The sequence below is a fragment of the Diceros bicornis genome, chromosome 24 (assembly GCF_020826845.1).
Source record: "Diceros bicornis minor isolate mBicDic1 chromosome 24, mDicBic1.mat.cur, whole genome shotgun sequence".
Classification (NCBI taxonomy): domain Eukaryota; kingdom Metazoa; phylum Chordata; class Mammalia; order Perissodactyla; family Rhinocerotidae; genus Diceros; species Diceros bicornis.
In genome coordinates, this window is record NC_080763.1 from 6,390,202 (window position 1) to 6,411,948 (window position 21,747).

Below are 21,747 nucleotides of genomic sequence, written 5' to 3' on the forward strand. Positions count from 1 at the left end.
CACACTCTCGAGCGTACACATTACCATGTCCTACTGGTTTTGCCCACTGAGCTGAGTGTCTGGTAACTTTGATAGCTTCCCTTCACCCCATCAGCATCTCCCCAGTCTAAGGTACCATCCTTTTTCTTTTTTTTTTTTATAATTTTATTTATTTATTTTTCCCCCAAAGCCCCAGTAGATAGTTGTATGTCATAGTTGCACATTCTTCTAGTTGCTGTATGTGGGACGCGGCCTCAGCATGGCCGGAGAAGCAGTGCGTCTGTGCGCGCCCGGGATCGGAACCCGGGCTGAGCGCACGCACTTAACCGCTAAGCCACGGGGCCGGCCAGGTACCATCCTTTTTCATCTGGACTTGCTATAAATAGTGTCCTATCTATTCCCCTCAAATCCACTCTTGTTCCTTTCTTTACACCAAAGGCCCTTCAAATCACTCGTCTGATTCTGCTGTGCATCACTGCACCACCCCTCACTCTCTGTGCTGTCTTTTAGTTCCCTGCAACACGCGGTGCTCCTGGGCCTCCTCTCGCTCCCTGCTCTCCAACCACCACCATGGCAGGGCCTTCACTCATGGTCTTCTCTGTGCATGGGGACTCCCCACTACACACACATGTGCAACGGCCTTGTTATTTCCTACTTGTCCTTCAGACCTCGTCTCAAGCATCATTTCATCAAACCCTAGTCACATTCCTTTGTTAGACAGTCACATAGAATCGTGCTCTGGATACATGTGTCTCAGATTTGTAATTACACTCCTTCATCCTGTGAACCACCCTTTACTAAGCACCTGCGTATACCAGGCACTGTTCTAGGCACTGAGACCCCTCAGGGAACTAAACAGACAAAAATCCCTGCTCTGATGGCGCTTATGTTCTATGGATAATTATAGTCTATGAATAATCACAAATTCATTTCTGTGCTTATCTTTGTAACGTCTGTCCCACACTGGGCTCTATGTTCAGTGAGAGCTGGGATTGTGTCTGCTTTTGCTGACAGATATCGTCAGCCCTCAGCACAGTGCTAGCTCCTAGCAGCTACTCAAACATTTGAGAAATTAATGGATATTTGCATTGGTAAATTAACACATGAATGAATAATAAATGTAATTTTAATATTGTGACTTGGCTTACATTGAACTTGTAATATTTTTAATATTTATAAATATTGTGATAAATGATCAGAAAATAAAGTCCTTGTGTAATCACTAAGACAATTTTTCTCCTACTTACCCATTTATATTTTTTAATATTCCAATTTTTTCCCCAGTTTTATTGAGATAAAGTTGACATACATCACTGTATAAGTTTAAGGTGTACAACGTGATGGTTTGACTTACATATATTGTGAAATGACTACCACAATAAGTTTAGTTAGCATCCACCATGTCATACAGATACAATAAAAAGAGAAAGAAAAAAAAGAAAACAAAATTTTTTCCTTGTGATGAGAACTCTTAGGATCTACTGTCTTAACAACTTTCCTATATATCACACAGCAGCGTAAACTATAGTCATCATGCCGTACATTGAATCCCTTGTACTTATTTATCTTATAATTAGAAATTTGTATCTTTTGACCACCTTCCTCCAATTCCCACACCCCACATCCCCTGCCTCTGGTAACCACAAATCGAATCTCTTTTTCTATGAGTTTGTTTTTTGTTTATTTTTTTTACATTCCACATATAAGTGAGATCATACAATATTTGTCTTTCTCTGTCTGACTTATTTCACTTAGCATAATGTGCTCAAAGCTCACCTATGTTGTGGCAAATGACAGGATTTCCTCTTTTTTATGGCTGAATAATATTCCGTTGTGTATATATACCACCACTTCTTTATTTGGTCATCTGTCAATGGGCACTTAGGTTGTTTCCATGTCTTGGCTATTGTAAATAATGCTGCTATGCACATGGGGGTTCAGATATCTTTTCGAGTTAGTGTTGTTTCCTTTAGATATATTCCTAGAAGCAGAATTACTGGATCACGTGTTAGTTCTGTTTTTAATGTTTTGAGGATCCTCCATACTGTTTCCCATACTGGCTGTAGCAATTTACATTCCCACCAATAGTGCACAAGGCTTCCCTTTTCTCCACATTCATGCCAGCGTTTTTTAGCTCTTGTCTTTTTGATGATAGCCATTCTAACAGGTGTGAGGTGATATCTCATTGTGGGTTTGATTTACATTTCCCTACTGATTAGTGATGTTGAGCATCTTTTCATGTACCTGTTGGCCTTTTGTATATCTTCTTTGGAAAAATGTCTATTCAGGTCTTTTGCCCATTTTTAATTGGATTATTTGTGTTTTTTTTGCTACTGAGTTGTATGCATTCTTTATATATTTTATATACTACCCCTTTATCAGATATATGGTTTGCAAATATTTTTTCCCATTACATAAATTGTCTTTTCACTTTGTTGATTGTTTCTTTTGCTGTGCAGAAGCTTTTTAGTTTGGTGTTGTCCCACTTGTTGATTTTTGATTTTTGTCGCTTGTGCTTTAGGTGTCGTATCCAAAAAAGTCTTTGCCAAGACCCATCTCAAGGAGCATTTTTCCTGTTTCCTTCTAGGAATTTCATGGTTTCAGATCTTACATTTGAGCCTTTAATCCATTCCAAGTTAATTTTTGTGAGGGGTGTAAGGTGGGGGTCTAGTTTCATTCTTTTACATGTGAATATGCAATTTTCCCAACACCATTTATTGAAAAGACTGTCTTTTCTCCGTTGGGTATTCTTGGCTCCCCTGTCAAATATTAGTTGACTTATATTCTTAGGTTTATTTCTGGGCTCTCACCCATTTACTTTTAAAAGATGTGAACAGCTATTCTCTTCTCTCCTAGCTTTTGAGAAGTGGCTTCTGAAGAACTAGCTGAGCTTTGCTGCCATCTTTTGACCAAAGTTAATACCATAGAGATGAAAGCCCCATTCCATCCTATTTCAAGTTCTGAGTATCATAGAAAAGTCCCACCACTGAGTTACCTAAAAATGCAAGAACACGTTGTGGGTTAAGTGGAAATGCGCAGCACAGGCAGTGCCTACCTCTATTATGGCTGTTTAAATGCATTTGTTTGTTTGCATAGCTATCTCCTAGCTTGCTCTTCCTTCCATATCCCAGCACAATGGTAAATGCTTAATAAATTGGTTTTTAGTGTGAACATCCATGTGAACCGTGAATGAACGACTGTTTTACATCAGAATTGGTGGGGCACAAACACTCAATAGATATTAGTTATTATTGTTGTTATCAACATTATCATTATTATAAAGACCCTCCCTTGCAAAGCAGATGAACTAAAGAAAACTAGTACTGCTCTGCCGTAAGTTCTTCTGTGCATGAGGACCTCCACCCCAAATTCAAGATTTTCTCTCTTTTCGTCTCTCCCTTCTCCCTCTGTCTCTGTCCTTGTCTCTCTCTCTCCTGGAAAGTCTACTAAAACTATTTTTTGTTGCTATCTCACCCTTTAAACATAAACTATTTACATATGTATATTAAGTGCTTTATATTTTATATTGTATTTTATATATCTCCAATATAATTATTAACTCCTCGTTGCAAAGAAATTGTATTTTAAGCTTAGAATCTTCCACAATACTCAATAAACTCAGTAAACTCTTATGGACTTTATTAAAGACTCTTTTCTGAAATGAAAGATGTGAAGAAATATTTTATTTTGCTCTAACATATTTTGTGTGAAAACTCTGGTAAGAAAATCATGACAGGTTCTCAGAAAGCTAGCCACCACTTTTTAAAATAAATGTTTGAAAATTATATCCCTTTGGAAAATTTACGAATTTGAAAATATCCTCTTTGGAATAGCTATAATGCCAAGGAGTCTTTGTATATTTGAAGCTGAAGAATAGAAAATAAGAACCAAGACTCATGGCAAAGTTAATGTCTTGAAACAAAGAAAGCTAGGGGGATGAAAAAAATTTGGATTGTCCTATGAAGAAAAGTCTGGAAGGATTTCATGCATAGATATTTGAGCAATATAATATATAGACTCATTAAAAAAAAGAACAGCTATTCCTTGGAGTCTCTGAAGAATGTCTATAGCCGAACTGGCTTCAAGAAAGCAAAGTTATTGGATAATCCCAGAAAAAAAAACCTTGAAATGAAGAGATTCATCATCAGCTTGAGATCAGCCCTCTGAGCATGATGGAGAAATGATTCGGCTGGAGGAGACCATTGCATTCCACATGCCTTGTACATGTTAGATTGTCAACAAATATCATTGAATTAAGGAGGACCTTGATTAGCCAAATTCTCACCTTTCCTGACTCTTCAGTTCATGGTGATTTAATGACTCTAAACACCTGATTTTAAATGTCCAGTTTTAAACAATTGGTTCCAAATAGGGGTGTCACCAAAAATGACATTTTGAAATGTAGTCTGCCATACGATTGAGAAAACTAAATAACGTCATGAACAGAAATTTGGATGATTTTATATTTAGAAGCTGTGTGACATGGGATTTTTACTCATCTTACTAAAAACATTGCTTATTTTCATCATGCACAGAAGCATTCTGAGAACTGGCTGCTGTCTTTGGTACTTAATGTGGGGTGGCCTGGTTCACCAGAGATGGAATGGCTTTGTTTGGGGGAAAATTTTCTAGTCCCAACTGAACACGTATTCAAAGCACTGAACAGTCTGACCTCTTTGTTTTCTCTGCCTCTCGCCTGAAAGAAGATGCCTGGGGCAATCTCCTGTGCTGACAGATGAGGAAGGAAGCCTCTGAGCTCCAGGGGAAATGGGAGAACTCGTTGGATCAGGCTGGTCATTTGGGAAGACAAACCTTGGCTGGGAGGCACCCGCGGAAGACATCCCTTGTTGATTGTTTAAAAACCTCGTGTGGTTCAATGAGCTAAATGGGAGTTCTATGCAGAGGACAAGGAACTATTCATTTCTCACAGGTTTAAATTTTCATAAGAGCCCTCAAAATAGAAGGCGCCTCTATTTTGAGAGCACTAAATCCCCTTGGTGACTGTGGTGACAGAGATATGAAGTAACTGGTGGAGGCAAATGTGTTTCAGATGGAAAATAACGGCCCTCGGAATGGAATGCCTGGTGAACATCTGGTGTCCCTTTATCTTGAATGAACATCTGTCTCCCTTGGTTAATAGATTACACCTGTTGACTCAACCAAGCCTCTCCCTACATCCAAATGAAGGGGAAAATACTAATGTCGAGGTCCCACCCCCAGAGATCCTGATATAATTTCTTGGGTTTGGCCTGGGCCTAGGGATTTTTTTCAAAGCTCCCCAGGTGATTTTAATATGCAGTCAAGATTGAGAAGCCCAGTGTCAGCAGGAGACTTTGATAGATTTGGGAATATGATTTATTAATGCAAAAAAATTTAAACAAACTAAATAGAGATATAAATTGTTTATGGAATTTTTATCATGTATTTAAAACCGTTTCAAATGATTTTGTTTACATTAAATTTTTATCATTTTTATCGGTTTCGACAACATTATGTTGGATTTATTGAGCTGTTGTCAACATTATAAACACATCCTGAGGTGGATATCTTGTCCATTGTGTCAGTGATGGGCAATTATTAACAGAAAAATTAAACAAGTCTACATATTGCTCATGAATCTATGCTTGCAATCCTTTCAGACTTTTCCTCATAGGACTACCCTATAATGGGTTACTTGTGACTGAAGACAATCTGGCGTGACCATTCAGTGTTTTGTTACTTTTCTTATTTTATAACTAGCTCATATAGTCAAATTTTTTTTTTAACCATTAAATAAATATGACTGGGTGACTGGATGAGTCTTTGTATAACAGGAGACAATTTCACTTATATTAGTAGAAATATGATTCTAGAAAAACCTGTTAAGAAGTCAGTGCTAGTTAAAGATAGCCTGAATTCAAAAATGACAGAACTCTGGTGCTAATAAACCATCCTCATTTAGTCAATATCATGCCCTGGTATCCTCGGCTGTCCTGGACGACTTAGTTTTAATGACTGGTTAAGGCATGATCACAAAACAAACAGGGAAACATGTTGCGGGACTGTAGTCCTAACCTAGTGCAGATGTATAGATCCACAGCCACTCCCCACATATCAACTATAACTGAAAACGCCTAAAACTGCAAAAGATGTGCCCATTTGAAACCTTTATTGGCTGCCACTTTGTTTCATGGTGGCAGAGTGACCAAACTGTCAACTTAAGATGTACCTTAAGATTACATTCTTTACAATAAGCAAGGGTTATTGCTGATATAAAATGCCTGATGGTTTAGTAAAAACAGAGAGCTCACTTTACCCCTTTATCCATCTGTTCATTCAACGAAGAAGCTGTTGTGTGATAAACAAGTGTGGATTTCTCCTTTAAGGGTAAGCAAGATAAAACCACAAAGCCGAGCAGCTTAGTCAGGAAAGCCACAGTGTTCTAGCAGTTCTAGTCTGGACTCTTTAAAAGATGTTTTCATTATAAAATTGAGTATAATTTTTTTTAAATCTTTATTTTCCACAGATTTATTGTTACATTTATTGGCAGTATTTTCACTGTAAATCATAATTTTTCTGGGCCTCGATTCCTGATTTATGAAGTTATTAATTAGGGCACAGAGGCTAAGCTGCCAAAATAGGAGACTCAAAATCATAGTGGTTCAATGGATAAGATAAGACAGCTTGATTTCTCTTCCAAGTTCAAAGCTGAGCTGGCATTCTGGGATAGTCGGACAGCTCTACCACACAAGATCATCCACTGACCCAGGATGGCTAGTCAGCTCTGCCATTTTCAGTATGTTACTTCCATCTCTTGGCCCAAGGTATCTACCGCAGCTGTTGCTGCTTCCCAGCCAGCAGGAAAAAGGAAACTTGAGGTCAAGTAGCTACTTTACTAAGGAACTGACTGGAAGTTGCATGCATCTCTTCTGCTCACATTTCATTGACTCAAATTTAGTGACATGGCCATCTCTAGATGCAGAGGAGCATGGGAAATGCACTCTGCTGTTGGGGGGTCATGTGCTTATCTAAATCTTGGGGCACTCTATTACTAAAAGGAAGAAGAGGAGAATGGATAATGGAGGACCCTTATCAGTCTCTGCCACGTGAATGGTTTAGACTAGATGATTTTTAGTATTGCATTCGTCAGTTTAATACTATGAATCTATGATTTTGACCAGTATGTACTCTTTAATTTTAAACCTGAATTGTGTGTGTGTATGTGTGTGCGCGTGTGTGTGAATGTGTTGTTTGGGTAATGGAAGGACAGGAGGGCAAACAGATGCACTGTAACTCAATCATCAATTAGCCCAGTGCCTCTCAAACTTTAATGTTCATACGAGTCACTTGGAGATCTTGTTAAAATGCAGACTCTGAGTCAGCAGTACTGGAGTGGAAATTGTAATTCTGCATTTCTTACAAGCTCCTCTGATGATGCTGATGTTGATGCTGCTGGGCCACAGTTAACACTTTGAGTGACAAGGAGCCAACCCACTTCAGTAAGAAGGTAAATGCCAACTGAGGCTCTTCAGGGGCAACAGATTACATCAGGGAACCATTTAGTCTCTTACCCTGCACCTCTAATGGAAGTGGAAGTGGGCAAGGGTCATCTGGGTCAGCACAAAGCCATCACCACTTTTGATAAAAACAGCAGCCCAAATGTCAACTTCACTCATGGAGAGTGGATTAGGGAAAGATTGTATACGATGGATTCAGAATACTTTCTGATACTAACTCTTATAAATTCTCAAAATGACCTACAATCTAAAATTAAAAGTAGATAATAGAATATTTATATCACATTTGTTTGGACTTTGGGAGCGTTAGCCCCCATTCCTATATGTTTATTTTTGATTACTGTCTCATTTAACTGAAATCTACCCTCACTTCCACATAGAAAGTTAATCTCCATTGGACATCCAAAGTACATATGGCACCTTAAACGCCATTTAGAGTCACAAAAATGTTTTCTTCCTTCAAAGACTTTTCTACATATTTCAATTCAACTGGACGTAATTAACATCAGTAGACATATGTTAAATTGTACTTACCTACCACTTATTAATTTTATAGGAGAAGACAGAGTCTGCCGTATTTTTCTTGATATAAAATTGTTACCCATTCTTGTCTAATTTAAGAAATTTCTTTTTTGGCACTTTTTTTCACACGTTGATGAGACTTGTAATTTCAAAAGTGAAAATTGGAGACTTTTCTGGCATCCTATCACATAACATATTCTGTTTATTTCCTGGACGTCACACTGGAGAAGGGGCACAGTGAATTTTGAAACAATCATCTCCTACATTAAAGGAGTCCTGATACCCGCCTTTGGCTTTTGGCAAATGACTCTGGAGCTCAGTTTCCCTGTTTGAAAATGAAGGTGGTACATTCTGACAGGTCTTCAAGATCCTTCCCAAGATCTTTGGGATGGTTCTTTCTGACTCCCACTAGTGGAGAGCTGCCTCTGTCTCACCAAAAGTTTAGAGGCCACTGTTCCGTGGAGAAGAGGTGAGATTTGGGGGAAAGAGCAAAAGAAAGGAGTGAGTTAAAGTCCTATAATGAATATAAAAAAACAGTTTACAGTGTTTGTCTCTGGATGGAAGATTGTGAGGCATTTACTTTAAATTTTCTGTTTTCAGGTTTTTTTTTTAATCTTACTGTGTGTTACTCTTATAATCAGATAAAATTCAATTTAAAATTAAATATATTAGTGATTTCACAAGAAAGAAATAAAAGAAGCAAGTAAATAAATGTTGGAATAGATGACCTCTATTTCTCCTTTGTTTTAAAAATAAATCCTAGACTAACTATGAATCTTATGACTAGGGTGAGAATAGACAAGATGATCACCACGGAGAATTTTAGGCCTAGCTTTGAAAATTTTATGCCAGAAAAAAAAATTCTGAATTTGGAGAGAGGATGTTACTTTCTCTGGGCCAAGAATATTAATCACCAAAATGCTTGGATGACGCAGGGCTGGCATCTGCCCACTGGCACTCAGCTTGGCCTTGGTATATCATCTGATGATGGCTTAAAACAAAATAAAAGAAGATGCTAATTAAAATATTAATGATAAAAACACTGGCTGCATTGGGAAGTTTATGGTCTGCTCTATTGCTTCTTCATTTGTTTTGCTTGTGAAAAGCTATGTGTGGTTATAAAATGCTTCCTCTGATCTAAGACATAGTTGTGAATAACGTCAACCTCACACACTGGACTTTTTAGCCCTCTGTTTCTCCTCTGTCCGTGGCATCAATTCCAAGCTTGGTCATCTTCACTGATGTTAGGATTTCTATTCCCAAGGACTCAGAAGAGAGATGTAGCCTTGGTTACCCTGCCACACCAGCATGTGGAGGACAGCAAATAAGGATGTGGCTACCGACTGTAATAGACATTGACTCTATCCGTTTTCCATCTTCCTGCTTCCAGTAAGATCGCTAGGTATCCAAATGGTACCCCTTCCCCCCGGCGTCCTTCCATTTCCTTTCAGAGGTTCAGGGTCATAGGCTTGCTCAGGACCCAGTTACAGTTTTCTGGTTATTGCTGTGTCCATTGTCACGGCCCTCTGACTTCTTCTGCCGTGGCTGTGCCATAACTGCTCCTTTGCACACCCCAGCGGCACCACTCACAAAGAATACCAGGAAATGTGCCCTCTGGAGTTGTGCAACGAGCAGCCCTGGCTGCTTCCACTCTTGTGGGCCCTTTTCTGGCGGCAGCCTGCTCTGATCCCACTGGGCCCCTGCAGTTTCTCCTGCTCTCACTGAACTACGGGAGGTATCTTACCTCTCCACGAGCAGAGCTCCTGAAGAGCGCCTGGGCTCTTACTTCACAGTCTTGTCTTTAGAGGAATTTGGTTGAGCTTCTTGGGGCAACCCCATGGCCATTTTGAATGGCTCCACCTGCATTTACTCAAAGGCATTTCTCTCCTCTGACAGTATAACAGGTCCCCAAGTAAGAAAGCAGGATCTAAGCAGGATCTGTCCTGCTCCAGGTGAATGCCCTGCCCTCATAGACAGATCTCCCAAAACCTTCCCTCTCTTACCCTCTCTCTCTCTCTCCCTCTCCCTCTCCCTCTCTCTCTCTCTCTCTCTCTCACACACACACACACACACACACACACTCACACACACACACACACACACACACACACGCAGAGTGTAAGAGTATTAATTTCTATGTCTAAAGGCCAACCAATAATTCCAGGGAAACTTTCAGGATGTCCAGCAAGTTATGCATCAGAACAGAACTTCTCAAATGTTTCCCTGCTATCCCATAGTCCCTGGGGTAAGCATCAAAGCCTGTGGTTAGTGCGTTCCTGTTAAAAGATACGCAGGCAGGAGTGGCTGATTTAATACGCAATGCTGCGAGGTCTGCCCATCTTACCTATTGAAATTTCTCCTTGTGGGCAGAAGACCACTAATAAAAAGCTGGACTCTTACTTTCTCCGACGAGCTCCTGTCATTTTACAGAGTGACAACCCCTGAGTAAAGTTTCGGGGAGAAGATGTGTCTTCAGGAAGAGGACTGAGGAAGGTGAGGAAGAATGTGCTCCCAGGGAACAAGGAAGAGTTTCTGGTCTTTGGATGGGGCAGGCTACAGGGGGAGCATTAGGACTGATTGCTGAGGGTGGGAGAAGCAAGAAAGCAGAGGAGTGCTGGGCACCAACTTGGCTTGTCTTGCATTTTCTTTCAGTTCATTTGCAATGCGCATCAACTCTTGTGCCTGCCTGGCATGTCATCCTCCTTGGGGGGAACTGTTTTCTCCCACCTCACCATCCTCCACACCCAACCACTTAGCACCATCCTCCACACCCAACCACTTAGCATTTCCGGTGAGGGTTGCCAATCATTGTACTCCCTTCTCTTGGTCCTGAAGCTTGGATCAGGATATGGGAGCAGGACCCAAGCTGGGCCAATCAGAGTCCTTCTCTGGGATTTTTGAAATTGGACCTGAGACCAGGAAAACCTTTTCTTCTTGAACAGAAACGGTGGGAAGACGTGAGCCCAGGAACTATCAGAGGCCATGGTTCTAGCCCCAAGGAGAAAATTGATTTGTGGTAGGGGAGAATGAAGCTATCCCTCAGAGAGAAGCTGGGACAAAACGCAAGGAAACACTCTAGATGGTGTTCATGTCCTCATTTGAGTTGTTTTGAGCTATACACTTTTCCCTTCTAGTCACGGGAGCCAGTACATTTTCTGTCTGGCCTAGCTTTGTAGAGCTGAAGTCTTTGTAATGTGTAACCCAACATCTTCACTAACACCTACTGCCACTCCACGCATTCCTCTCTCATTTATTTCCTCCTCTCTCCCTCTTTCAAAAGTTGTTTAAAGGTATTTGCTCCATCACCTCTGAGGAAAGGAGCCAATTTTCTCTGAAAGTTAGTGACTTGTCAGAGTCAATTAATCTACATTCAATACAGAGACATGTAAAGTGCTTAGAATAGTGCCAAGCATATAAAAAGCACTGAGTGTTTATTAATATCATTATCAGTAGCAGTCATAGCAACAGAGCCAGAATAGATAGAGCAGCACATGGTGGTACAATGTGGGGAGCCCAAAAACTCTCCCAGGTTCATAGGACTTGGTTATGAATTGTCCAAGGAAAGCACATAAACTGGTAGGTATGGATCAATCCATTGTCTCCCACTGCCTCATTTTTGATCCCATGCCTTAGAAATGCGTTCAGCCAATGACCTGCTTTTGCAGCCCAGCATGTTTCAGTTCCTTGCCCTCTATGCAGGGAAAGCCAGTGGATCCAGCACGTCCCATGATCCATCACTTTGTATAACAATTGCTTCAATTGCCCACTCTAATTTTCAGTCACACTGCTACTTTGGGAGGGATATGAAAATGAAAAGACTGCTTTGTACTGTATTTCTTGGCCACTGCTGCCCCCTTCATTTCACAGAATGTGTTCTCTTATCTGCTAATATATCAACTAAGGGTCAGAATTGGTGGAAGTCTGTATTTCCGGTCTATTAATTGTAGACTATGCTGAGGGTGGGCAAAGTTTAAACCACAAAAAAAGTGTCAACACCAGTCAACATAACTTAAAACTATGGTGCTGTAGATAAAGGTTCAATATCATCAATCTACCGGCATGTAATGGCCCACATTCCTTTGGGTTCTCTTCTTTGAGCAAAGGTGGCTATGTCTTTTGCTGTTGGCTAGGTGAGCAACCCTGGGAGACACAAGCAGTTTTAGATGTTGTCAAAGGGATTATCATGGTAGAACCCAATGTTTCATAGCTCGTGGTCTCACAGTGTCCACTCATCCTGTGGACCCCATTTACCACCTGTAAAACCCTCACCAGCAGATCTATCTTGATGTTTCTATTATCGCCACTTTTCTCTTCCATATATAACAAGTAGGCATCAACATGAGCAATCCATATTTGAGATCAAAAAGCCCACAGCTTTTTCTGTAAATCTTGTCCTTAAATTAAGGTATTTTTAATACTTGCCAGAAGAAACAAGTCCTACTTCAAGAGCTTATAGAAGCTCTTTGCTACTGGCTAAGAATTTATATAAAAATACGCAGTAAGATAAGAGTTCTTATGTTGGGAGCTATGGAGAGTCAACCAAAACACTTTGTACTTATCCCACTGAACACTTATACTTATCTTCTGCCGGAGTCTTTCTGGCGACTGTGTGGAGGGCCACAGCCTTCTATACCCCTTCTGAGTTAATTGGGCAGTGCTCAGTAAACTCGGCCATGGCTGTGTCCTTTTGAAACCATATACTCGTTCACTCACAAACCCCTACTGCCAGAGGTAAAGCTTATGAGGAGGACAGTTTTGGCTCCAGAGCTGCAGGTGCCAGTTATGGTTCCTATGGACCACGACCAATTCACTTCCTTTTGTATATTCCTTATGATACCATTTCTGTCTAATCAATAACCTTTTTTGAGCTGCCCCTCCAATATCTAAATATCTTTCAAATGTCACTTAGGACAATTTTGGAATTTCTGGTCTTAGAATTGTTTTGGTGTCCTTTTATAGGAGATGCCATCTTAACCAGTGATCAATAGCAGACAATTGTCTTTCAAAAGGGGAGCAATGGGCAGCTGCATTAGCTAATCGTCAAGTTCTAAAGTCCCACGGGTAACATTCCTCCTGGTTTCTGCCAGAGGAGACTCAAGTCTCAATAGGTCTCTATTGTGGAGACAGCCAATATTATAGGATCAATAAGCTCATAAGGACCCAGTGGCATCTGCTGTTTTTCTCTTCCCTTAAAAGCAGTCTTTTAATGTGAAATTTGGCAAACATATCTCCAAAATACACCCATTTATTTGGTGTACAGGATGACTTTTCCAATATTCAAATAATTCTGTCAGCCCATTTGCTTCCATTTCAGGGTAGAATTAGAAATATTCTCAGCTAATTTTTCAAGCTGAGGATATGCATAATATACGCTTAGGGGGCGGGCCCAATGGCGTAGTGGTTAAGTTTGCACACTCCACTTTGGAGGCCCAGGGTTCATGGGTTTGGATCCTGGGCATGGACCTACACACTGCTCATCAAGCCATGCTGTGACAGGTGTCTCACACGAAATAGAGGAAGATGGGCGTAGATGTTAGCTCAGGGACAATCTTCCTCAGCAAAAAGAGGAGGATTGGCAACAGATGTTAGCTCAGGGCTAATCTTCCCCACCCCAAAAAAAGATATGCTTAGGACTTTTACTAGTCCTTCTATTTAGGTATGGTCACCAGCCAGCAAGAGGATGTCACATTTTCTATCATCTTCTACAGATAAAAAATGTTCTCCTTAATTATCACAAATTTTAGAAATATGGTTCACCTTAAACTATTTCAAAATAAAAAGTTATTACTACAGAAAAAAAGATTGTGGTTATCATGGTCAGATTTCTTCTTAGTTATTACCATAAAAAGAGGAATTAATGGGGCTGGCCCAGTGGCGCAAGTGGTTAAGTGCGTGCGTTCCACTGCGGCGGCCCAGGGTTCGCCGGTTCAGATCCTGGGCGCACACTGACACACCGCTTGGCAAGCCACGCTGTGGCAGCGTCCCATATAAAGTGGAGGAAGATGGGCATGGATGTTAGCCCAGGGCCAGTCTTCCTCAGCAAAAAGAGGAGGATTGGCAGATGTTAGCTCAGGGCCAATCTTCCTCACCAAAAAAAAAAAGAGGAATTAACGTAGCCCTAGGATAACACAGTAAACGTATATTGCATTCTGTTCAATGTAAAAGGAAATGGTCCCCACTTGACCTATATCTTAGGGTGGAAAAGAAGGCACTATCAAGACAATGTTAGTTCAATCACTGCATCCCATTCTTCTTCAGGTTGCTGAACTTTGTTGACTAAAAATTATGGAGCTCTTTCCGGAGTAAATTAATAGGTCCTACCTAATGTTTTCATGGCCAAATTGAGAGAATGTGCAAAAAGTTAGTGTCTATTAATGCCCATGCATTCACTGTTTCTTTGATTAAAAGTTCTATCTCCTATCGTTTCCTGAGAGCCTGAACTCTGTTAAATTTATCACACCTCTCAGCTTTGGCAAATCCAGAGATTCCCATTTAGCATGGCCAATTAAAATAGAGAACAGGACGCATGTTTTGTGCCCAAATCACCTGGATGATAGCCAGGACGTTTTTCTTTCATTCATGGTATTCATTCTAATTAAATATTTGGATATTGAAGTAATCACCACTTATCAACAGAATCTTGTTAGCAATGTTTTTACTGATCTTTTGCCTCTTTTCCACTGCATCCCAAGTTCCGTGGAATAAAATTACTTGAAGCCCTTCTCCAAGTAGTTGGCAATGTCTTTGCCCTGAGCCTCTGTATCTAGAAGCCGCATTGGTGCTGCTTTAGCTCCCTCTCTCGGCTCAGTGACTTTCCCCAGAGCAATCAACAACAGCCAAGGCAGTCTAGTTTTATACTCCTTTGAAAAAATAAAAAGCTTTGCTCTATTTTAAGTTAGTTAGCTCTAGACCTAGATCCAGAAGGATAAGGGCCCTGCTTCACACGTTTCTTCCTGTTACACGTCTCAAGCGCTTAGCTGTCTCAAACCACAGATGCTCAATTGATCAGTCCAACACTGATATCATCTCGGTCCCTTGGTCTCTACTGGGTCTGGATAACGTTGTTACTCCCACCTCTGCCTCTAACATGCAAGGTGACTCTACGGACAAACATCAACTGCAAACTTGGATTGGAAAAACCAGGCTCGGGTACCATTTGGATAAAGCAAACAGTATTGCAGTCACGACAAACAATGCAGGTGTCTGGGGCAGGCCGAGGCAGAAGTTTTCAGACCCCCAAATCCTCACAAAAAGGATTGCATAGTTGGGGTAAAAATATCCTTGTGACTGAGCATCACAGGAGGATGAAATGCCCTTCTCCAGTTTTATGAGGCTGGAGAGCTCTGCACGTTAACCAGTCTGAATATATGCCAGCAACCGCTCCTCTGGGTCTGGCGTGTCTCAATAGCCCGCGCCATACAATGAACAGTGTGACTGTAGAGCTCAGCGCAGCACAGCGCACTCAGGCAGGAGCTTGGTGCTCGGTCTCTCATGACTAACGTCGCCTAGTTTCACTCCTCAACCACAGAACTGCAATGAGAGTCAGCTCCTCAGGCACGTCTGAATCACATTAGCAGGCCCCTGCATTAGCCATGGGATCTAGCTCACAGTCTGTGGAGGCTGCTATTCGGAAAAACTCCACCCTCGCCTGCTCTCTGTTCTCAGCTTCACAGCCTTGACCTCTGCTAACTGAGTGGCGTATAACTGGCTCTCCAGGACAACCCGGGAGTCCTCTCTAAGCCTGTAGGGATACTCACTATCATCCAGAAGAAGGGCTCTTCCTCCAACTCACTTGGTGAGCTCGGAGCTCCCAGCTCCACAGACAGACCCTCTGCTGGCTCACGTTTGCTTTTCTTTCCTCTTCTCGTTTGTCCTGAAGGGTCATAACACAATGTTAGATAAGATTTTATAGTTTGCATGACGCTCAATGGTGGCCAAAGTTTGCCCCTGCAGTGGTCCATCCCCTGTATCCCCAGCACTGCAAATGAGGACAGGCCTGTGTGGGCTAGTACACTGGGACCGGAGAGAACAGAAGTTGTTAAAATGGGACGTGGGCTTAGAGGGGAGACAGATCTGTGTCCACATCTGAGCTTCTTCACTGAGGACGGTAATGATGCGACCTTGAGAAAATTACTTAACCTCTCTACATCTTAGTTTTATCTCTAAAATGGAGGTACTAACAGATGGCAAGTTTGTGGTGAGCATTAAGCAAGAGAATGTGTTTGAAACACTGGAACACAGACAGCACTTAGTAAACAGCAGCTACATCGTCATCATCATCATCATCATTCCCAAGTCTAGTTCCGGCCTAGCCAGGAGAATTTGCTAGGCTGCTTTACAGAAACATTGCAATCTGGCTTGCCCCATGTGTTTGGGTGGAAGGATGAAATGTTAAACTCTAAGAAGAGTTATCCAAATTAGTTTCATTTTCCTCTCCACATTTTCAAAAATCTTCTTAGCACAGCATTGCATGGATTCCAGAGCAGCAGAATTTGAGAGTTCTAGTTCCATCTCTGCTAGTAAACATTTATAGGATCTTTGGCTTCTCAGACCCTCAGTTTTCTTAGCTGGAAAATGGGAATTTATACATACTTTGCAAGACTGCTCAAAGAATTGAGGAGGTAAGGTACATGAAGTTCTTCATACAGTATCTGGTATATTGCAGGAGTGCCACAAATGCCGGTGTGCCTTCCACCCCCTTGGCTCTGGGCTTCAACACCTTTATTTGTAATAGAAAGGAGTTGGACTACTTTTCTCCATGTTCCGTCTCCTCTAATGAGATGTGACTCTTGCAACACTCTCTCCTGGTGCATAGTGTCAGTCCCCAAAGCACAGAAAAGGAACTGGGAGACAAGCTCGTCAGAGAGGTTTCAAAGCTGTTGGCTCTTAGCTCCATGGTGCTGGCTTGCCTCACACTCTGCTCTGAGAGCTGTTCTTCCTGATTTCCTTTGATCAACTCTATAGCTCTCCTGTACCTCTTGAAACCTAAATATTTATATTTATTGGCCTGAGGTCATTGCATAACACATTTTTTAAAGAGTTGTACTGTACTTTGTATCCAGCCATGAGGGCCATGGTCTGATTTGCTTCCCAAACCCAACCATCGGGCAGTCTTCCTCATCTTGGTGTATACCATTTCTTCCCACTCAGTTAATCAATAAAAATTGAGGTGTCATTCTCAAGTCCTTGCTTTCCCTCAACACCTACATCCAAGCCATTCGACAAGTTTTGCTGATTCTACCTTTAAAACATATCCAAATATGTCGTTCTCTTCATTTCCACCCCTGCTATCCTGGAGCAAGCCGCCATCATTTCTGATGGAGGATTACTATAGCAGCCTCCTAACTGGTCTCCCAGCTTCTGCCTCTGCTCACTTACAATTTACTCTCCACATAGTAAGCAGGGTGAGTTTTTAAAGAATGTGAATCAAATTATGTTATTCCCCTGCTTGATGTCCTTCGATTTCTTTTTCTTTGGTTTCTCAAGGCCCTACGTGATCTGGCTATGTCCTATATCTCAACTTTCATCTTATATCACTCTCTCCATCTATCATATTCTGCCACTCTGACCATCTCTCTGTTTCTTGGACACTCCAAGCTTGTTTCTGTCTTAAGGTTCTCACTCCAGCTGTTTCTTCTACCTGGAGTGCTCTGTCTCCTGGTCGTCATGTGCTGGCTATCCTGACATTCAGATTAAAGGGCAAATATCACCTCCTTAAGGAGGCCATTCTAGACACCCCAATCTAAAGTATCCACTCAATCACTCTTGAGCACGTCACCCAATTTCAATTCTCTGCAGAGTGAGTAATACTACCTAAGATTTTTCTTATTTAAACTTTAATTTTCTGTCTCCTCCATTAGCATGTATGCTCCTTGAAGTTAGGATCCTGACTTACCTTCCTTGCTGCTACAACCACAGAGACTAGAACTATGCATGGCACAGTGTAGTGTTCAATAAATAACGGGGTGACAATTCACATTCATTCAGCCTTTGCTTCACATCAATATTTAGCATATCTCACCACTAGAGGGCAATAAATCACCTAATTGGAATGAGGAAATTGGTGTCTTTCATACTACCTTCCGAAATGAACTTAATCAATCTTAATCATTAATGTGATAGACATTTTTTTAAAGAAAAACACTCCCATTCTCAAAAAAAGGGGGGGGGGGAATAGATCTAGATTTTCAAACCAGCCACAAGGTACAAGCCCAGGAGAAAACGTTTATTCCAGGATTACAAATAGTGAAAAAGTTTTCAAGAGACTTCCTGTTTAAAGATGTTATTCGGGAAAAAAAAAATCTCATTACATAAAATGAGAAAGTACTGACTTCAGTGGTATGGAATGGTTTGGGAAGTCAGAAATTAAGCAATATCATATTTTATCCATTTTTTATATGTACACACACACACACAAATATGTATTCCTTGGTCACTATTCTTATTTTTGCTTTTAAAAGTTTGAATCTGGGGCCAGCCCAGTGGCGTAGTGGTTAAGTTTGCGTGCTTCGCTTCAGCAGCCCGGGTTCGTAGGTTCGGATCCCGGGTGCGGACCTACGCACCACTTGTCAAGCCATGCTGTGGCAATGTCCCACATACAAAATAGAGGAAAATGGGCACAGTTGTTGGCTCAAGGCTAATCTTCCTCAGCAAAAAAGAGGAAGACTGGCAACAGATGTTAGCTCGGGGCCAATCTTCCTCCCCCCCAAAAAAAAACAATTTGAATCCTTGTCAGTCTTATCGGAGTAGAGATTCCGAAATAAATTTTGTTTTTTCTAGTTTTGTAATTTCACTTCATTCTGAGTTTTTACTTCTAGGCTTTCCTTTGAAAGAAAGCAACATGGTATGTCCTGGATATGCCATCAGGCAGTAAGACAACAGAAGTCTCTGTCGACAGGTCCACCTCGAGGACAGCACAGCCTGACTACAGTCCAGTGATAAGGTCAATGTTGCTGTTTCTTGAGCCTGTGCAGCGCCTGTCATTTGAGGCACAGAGAACGTTCAGTCACGCAGCTGGCTGTTGGGTGACAGGAGGAAGGAGGACACTGTGCCCAGTGAACTCAAGGTGGCAGTGTAGAAATACTTACGATGAATTTCCCCACTGAGGTGGAGCTATTTGGTGAAGGACTCCCGTATGGCTGGTTGGCTGTAAGGACAGTTCCCAAAACCACATTGGGTCTGTCGCCATGACAACTGGAAGGCTGTACTGGAATCCATGAGTTTCTAGTTGCCCTGTCTGTAGAGGTGAGAAATGGCTTACAGAGGAAAAGTTTGAGCCTAAATAGGAAAAACCTAATTTTTTTACTGTTGCTGATGTGACTTAGTGTGGCAGGAAGGCTGTCCAAGTGTGAGTCCTGACAGCTGTGGAGCAGGGCTTGCTCAGATGAGGCTGGGACCTATGCATTTCCATAGACCCGCTGGAGGGAAGTGGCCTAGATTTTTCTAGTCTCATTATTAGTAACAATGAGAGTGGTTTAGGGCACCCATCATGTGTGCTGGAGGGAGGGAATAATCAAGATCAGCTTGCTTGCTTCCTTAAATTCTTTTAGTAGGGCAGGATCTATTGAATCCTCAGATCTATGATAACATATTTATGTAACTCAGTAAGAAGAATGCAAAAAGCATGAGAATGAGTCCAATGCGGCCTCCTTCACCGAGGAGAGAGAACGTTATCTTCTACCCCCATGTTCTAAATCTTCCACCACAAAAGATGCATTCATATATCCATAGAGCAAACCCTCATTTGTTGAGTTTCTGCAAAGTATTTACTACACTCGAGGAGTCAAACGGAAATGGAGAGTTAAGTTATGAGAAGTGTCAACAAAATATTATGGCAAATTCAAAGGACAAACACTTAAACTTTCCAGTAAGGGGAAATCAAGTAATCTTCCCAAGATTTGGAAAATTTTCAGCCATTATTCCTCTAAAAAAGCTTTTTGCCCATTTCTTTCTCTCTTCTCCTTTTGGGACTTGCATAGTGTGTATATTTATTCTCATGTTGGTGTCCATAGATCTTGTACACTTTTTTCACTACTTTTACCTTTTATTCTTCTAACTGGATAATTTCAAATGATCTGGCTTCAACTTTGCTGATTCTTTTTTGTGCACCATTAAATCTGCTGTTGAAGCTCTCTATTAAATTTTCCAGTGTTGTCATTGTACCATGATTTCTGTTTGGTTCTTGTTTGTGATTTCTATTTCTCTATTAATCTTCTTATTTTGTTCATGCACTATTTTCCTGAATTCATTTAGTTGTCCGTGTTCTGTGCATATAATTCAGCATCTTTAAGATGATTATTTTGAATTTTTTGTCAGACAATTCATAGATCTCCATTTTTTTTTTTTTTTTTTTTTTTGGTTAAGACACTGGAGCTTTATTTGTTACCTTTGATGGTGTCATGTTTGACTGATTCTTTGTGATCTGTGCAGGTTTGTACTGTTGTCAGTACATTTGAAGAAGCAAATACTTCTTCAAGTCTTTACAGACTGTGTTCCACTGGTAAAAATTCTCCTGTCAGGTCCCTGGTTTGCTGGGTTTGCCTCCAGGATACATATTGGAGGCAAACCCAGCATACAGTCATACATATTGGAGATGAGTCACGTGGTGCTGCTGGGTCCACAGTGCTGTCTATGCTTTGCAGGCCTGTTACTAGGGGCTTGGGCAAGCTATAGTCTGTCTGGTCCCTGGGTGGATGGGCCTGCATCCAGGATATTGGTCAATAGGGCTTGCACTGGGACAAAAGTCTACTTCAGGGTCTGCATTTGGATCTGCAGGAGGTGGACCTATTTCTAGGTGTATGGATAGGTGAATGGTAAATCTCCCGCCAGATTCCTGGGATGGCTCCCACCAGGTCACTGGGTGGGTCCCTGGGTGGGCAGGACTGACCCAGTACCACAGCGGAGAGGTGTTATAACTAACTCACAGGGCTGCTTAAGGATCCACAGGCAGATTGAGGTCTGCAGGCCCTACTTACAGGGTACAGATGGAGTGCCTCGTGCAGGGTCCCTGGGTGGGCACAACTGCTCCCTGACTGCTGCTGAGGGGAGCCGGAGCCAAGTTACAGGGCTGCTTCAGAATCCATGGTTGGACCTAGGTTAGTGGACCCGCCTTTAGGGGCACAGATGGGTGTGTCTCCCTGCAGGTCCTTGGCTGGCATAACTGCTGCTGGAGTGTGGCTGAAATGGCCGGGAGCCAGCTTACAGGGCCAATTGAAGATCCACATTTGGAACAATTTCAGTGGGCCATTCTCTGGGGACACAGAGGGATGTGTCTCCCACTGGTCTCTCTACAAGCTGGTCTGCTCCTGGACCACAACCAAGAGAAGCTGGATCTGGGTTATAGGCCACTTCGGGGTCCACAGCAAGGAGCGTGGCCAACAGGCCTGCTGTCTAAAACACAAACAGGCATAATTTCTTTTGGGTCTCTTTGTGGTTGGTGCTGACGGCAGGACAAAGGCCAAAGCTGTAACCAATTCAACAAGGAAATGAGGCTGTTAGCATGGCTCTCTGGGACCACTGTCAGCAGGCCTAACCCCTTCTCAAAAGGCCCTCCTCAGTCCTGAGCTTCACCATGGTTTTACAACCGCATACCTGGATCTCAAAGCTCCCACAAAAGCATTTTTGTCCATGGATGCTGCCAAATTATTGTTCCTGTGGGGAGATAAGAGGAGAAAACCTCCTACCTACCATCTTCTTGTCATCCCCACAGAGATTCTTTGTGGTCACGGTGGGGAGCACATGAAACATCTTA